Below are 5054 nucleotides of genomic sequence, written 5' to 3'. Positions count from 1 at the left end.
AAACAAACAACTGGACAACTAAAACCCGGTCTCCGATAGAGAGGCTCTGAGATATGAGATTAGTGGTCATAGGTAGCAGGAAGGATGCCTGCCTGCGGAACCCAGGAGGCCATTTCGTCAACCTCCTGAACCCTGTTCAATTTCTCATCACCCGTGAGGATTTCAACAACACAGACCAGCTCCTACTCTTCCCCCTTGTAAAAGACCACTTTGCAACAGAGAGACTCTGATTTCTGAACATAAATCTTCTGCTAATACTGACATTCCCTGCACACCATTAAGACAAGATTTGGGATTTTCTTAGCGAAATTAGACTGAAACTTTAATGCTTGTTGTTGATCAAATTAAATCCCATGTTACAAATAATCTCACTAATAAGGAAGGAATTCTATCCGCGTTGGTATGGGTGCAATTCTCTTTCTTCCAAAAGTATTCTTTCTAAATCTAAACTCTACTGCAAATCTCCTAACATGGAAGAAATCAAGCAGTGGGTGTCAGAGGAAGGAAATTCTAGAGTTAGCAGCTAAAAGTATAATGAAACAGACCAGGCTTTGGGGACTATGAAAATGTCCTGCATTTAGCAAAAGAATGATGAAAGAGAGAGAAGACACTCCTAGCCAAGTCTGGGGATTTAGAATACATTCTATATTATGGATGGTGTCTCCAAAGGAACTATCTTTAACTACACTTACCTCGATCATGTACATCTCTGGAGACTATTTCAGAAATGATTTGTTGTTTTACAAGTGAACAAAAAAAATACTCATCCCTGAGAAATTAATGTGAAGCTAAACTTTTAACCTGGATAATACAATAAAATGGGATGATCCACTGCTATAAGTTAGTGTGAAATTATTGTGTCAACAGCTCAAACTTAAAAAAAAAAAGCTTAACTGACGACAAATGAAAAATGGGTCAGAAAATACATCATACAATTTTCTCGAGACATTGGGTAGGTAACACATAAATAGTAAACTCATTTGAGGACATTTTTGATCGTTGGGCATCTTTGTTAATGACCTGGATGATGAAGAGTAGAGAAAATAAACAAAATGTAAAGGAAACCTAGAGAGAAACAAAATGGAGCTTCAGATATGAGGTTTAACTCAAGAAAAATTCTACTTCCAGCAGAAAATCACTCAAAATGCAGACCTCTGAAAGCAAGGGTGAGCATGGAGCAGAGTAAAGAAATCTGAGGAGGCTATTGGAAACCCATGACTGAATTCCTGCTGTGTAATAGGGAAACCAAAGGCCAGTGTTCTGTAGGGATCAATGACACCATTCCCTATAAGAAACATGACTAACCTATTCCCTAAAAGTTGATTAATTTTCACTTCCAATTCTATAGAAAAGAATAACTAAATTCCAGTGAGCTGAGGACAATAGAAGTTTGGACTGTATTTACTATGATGGGTGTGGGGACCAAGATTCTCACTAACCTTAGGGATGATAACCCATATGATACCAGAATGTTGTGCTTATGTTTCAAAGTCCACAATGTTTGTATTACATTTATATGGTTAGCTTGAATCCATACATAATGACAATGATCTAAGGGAAATTTTTTTTAAAAACTCAATGTACATGTTTTGCCTGAAATAGCAGTGGGGAAGAATGGAGTGAAAGTGGAAATTGTTACATGAGAGGTCTTAGCACTCCTAACAGGCAGGGAATAGGTAAGGGAGATATTTTAGTGCCATTTAAAGGAAACACAAGAACCCTGCTCACATGAGTGACTATGTTATGAAAAAAGGTTTCCAGGGGAGTAGCTTAAGCCATTTTTATGCTACCCCTTTCATGCCAAAATAGACAGTCTCCTAAGGATATTAAAATTATCTTGGAGTAACTGTGAAGAAAAGAACAAGTGCTATATTTGTGGAAATGACCATCATCTTCATTAGTGACAATGCAGAATCAATCAAGCAAAGATTACTTATTTGCAATTATTACAGTCCTAGGACTGCTGGGAACATGTTAAACACACTGGAGAAATATGTAATAGAATTATCATTTAAACAAGATTTTTTTAATTTGGAAAATCAAGATTTGAAAACAATTAGTGGGTGATAGAAGTCAATACAAAACTCTCTGAGTTATTAGAGAGTTAGTCATGAAGCTCAAGAGAAATTCATAGGAGAGTAAACACAGAAACATCCATGGAGGCTCCCTGGAGGATATGGTCCTGAAGATTCCCTGGTAGTTCAGCTGGTGAAGAATCTGCCTGCAAGGCAGGAGACCCTGGTTTGATTCCTGGATTGGGAAGATCCCCTGGAGAAGGGATAGGCTACTCACTCCAATATTCTTAGGCTTCCCTGGTAGCTCAGATGGTAAAGAACCTGCCTGAAATGCAGGAGACCTGGATTTGATCCCTGGGTGGGGAAGATCCCCTGGAGGAGAGCATGGCAACCCAGTCCAGTATTCTTACCTGGAGAATCCCCATGGACAGAGGAGCCTGGCGGGCTACAGTCTGTGGGGTTGCCCAGAGTTGGACACGACTAAGCACAGAACAGGCAGAAGAGAAGATAAGGTGTTAGTCCCTCAGTTGTGTCTGACTCTTTGTGACCCCATGGACTGTAGCTCTGCAGGCTTCTCTGTCCACAGAGTTCTCCAGGTAAGAATACTGGAGTGGGTACCCATTGTGTTCTCCAGAGGATCTTCCCAACCCAGGGATCAAACCCACGTCTCCTTCAATGCAAGCAGATTCTTTACCATCTGAGCCAGCAGAGAAGCCTGAAGAAAAAGTACACTCCATAAAATAAAACAATGAAATTTAAATAAAATATAAAAGTAAAATCAAATATGACAGCAAGCGAGTTTCAGAGAAAATGCTCTGGGGACAGCAAAGATCAGAGGGTCTGTGATGAAGAGTGGAGACAAAATATGACACATCTTTGAAGGGCTTGTATGAGCTCAGATGAGAAAGGAGCTTAGACCAAGGCAGTGGTATGCGCACTTCATAATAAGAAAATAGAGAGCCTCTTAGTTTCTAAACAGGGATTGAGGCTGACTTGCTAATAAGACTCATGCCAAAGCCCAAGCTTGGGTAATTAGAGTCTAGATAAAACATGGTGTTTATGGCAACACACTGGGCAAGAGAAGAGAAATATTCTAAAGGGGGGAAGAATGAGAGAGACGGCTCAAAGGCACATTCCTGAGGACACTGTGTCTAACTATCTAACCCAGATCCCCAGGGAGGCAACCCCTGGAGTGCCTGCCACCTAGGGTCTACTGAGTCATCAGAGAAGGACACCAAGTGTAACTCATTTTCCCAAAATGTTCTTTGAAGATGGTAGATGCAGAGAAGAACCTGGACTCTGTCAACTCAAAAGGCAATGTCTGAGTATTTGGAATAAAGACCACAGTACGTGTTGCTAAAAAGAAGACAACTTAAACTTTAAGACTACATGTTAAAAAGAAGATGGAATGAGGCACAGCATAGCTTGTTATATGAGCCAGAAGCCTCAAAATGTCTACACTGAGGTTCCCCCCATCAGCAACATCACTGGTTCCTAAGGAGAAAGCAATGAGACAAATTGGTGATAGAGCCTCTTTATGAAGGGGAAAAAAAATGGTTACATAGTTAAGAACGATGGCTAGTCTTATCATACTCCTACCCTTCCCCAATCCAGCCCTCATACCCAAATTCACTGGACTCTCAGGCTGTGGTATTTACAATGGCACCCTCTTCCCAAATAGTCTCAATCCATACCACTCCTGTAGCTTGCCCACTGGCTCAGCAGTAAAGAATGCACCTGCAATACAAGAGCCACAGGAAATGCGGGTTTGATCTCTGGGTTAGGAAAATTACCTGGAGGAGGGTATGCCAAGCCTCTCCAGCATTCATGCCTAGAAAATCCCATGGGCAGAGGAGCCTGGTGGGTTAGAGTTTATAGGGTCACAAAGAGTCAGACACAACTGAAGCGACTTAGCACACATGCACGCATACCATGCCTATACCTTTTTATACAGGAGACCCTTTCAGAGTCCTAACTTTCTATCTTATGCTTCCGCTTCACTCACATATTCTGGGTAAGGGTGAAGCAGTTAATGCTCTATCTTCTTTGCCTGTAACCAATTACAATAACTCAAAGGGGAAGACTGGTTAGGACACTTCACTGATTTCAAGATTACCCTTTGTCTCTGTTTTCATGACTTCCTGATCATTTGTTCTAGAACATTAACCAGAAAACAATAAATGTTATTCTAACTGCAGTCAGATGACTAATAGAGATGGAGAAGAAGCAATTACTGGAAGACAGTGGCAGTGCAGATTTCCCCTAACTCTTAGTCCCTGCTTAAGGCTATTTTGCAATGCTTCCAAGGTCTCTTGGAGTATAATTTTTCATTTAATCAGAGTTCACCAGACTATTCTGAACACACTTCCCTAAACTCCTTATTTTTATTACTTATCTTAAAAGTTAACTGTGTAAGTAAAATCTCATCTAAATGAATAGACTAAACACATAACAATTTGTTAGGACAAACAAAACAAAAGCAAAATATACAGTATTTGTGTAGGAAATTTTAGAGAAATCATCTCTGCAAAGGTATGCTTCATAGAAATCTCATAAGAAAATGTCAGTGCAAGCATCATTCAGTTATCCCTAGGAATTGCTATTTTAGAATATTATCTGTGGACGTTTTTTAACCATAAGCTGACTTAACTCACCATGTAGCCTATCTGGAGGCCTCCTTCCCTCATGCTTGGTCACTATGTGCTCAAAGCAAACAGTTCTTCATTGAGGCTGTTCCTATCTCGCCTCATTCCCCAGTCCCTAAACTCCTTAGATACAACCAGGGCAGATTAGACCTTGGAAACCAACAGCTTTATTCTTGCCAACATAGGGGGCTTACTTGACCTGGAACATTACCAGCTAAAGTGGTCATCACAACAGCAAGAGAAAGGAAGAGAAAGTCACTCCAGTAGACTAAGATTGTTGTCCTGTTTGAATGAAGCAAAGATTGGCAGATGAGCTAGGAATTTAAAAGGCAGTTCTAAGAGGAAACATAGTTCTGGGGGGGCTTGGTAAATTTTCCAGCTATCCCAGGTTGAC

Source organism: Dama dama, chromosome 23 (assembly GCF_033118175.1).
Source record: "Dama dama isolate Ldn47 chromosome 23, ASM3311817v1, whole genome shotgun sequence".
NCBI lineage: Eukaryota > Metazoa > Chordata > Mammalia > Artiodactyla > Cervidae > Dama > Dama dama.
This window is presented reverse-complemented; position numbering follows the sequence as displayed.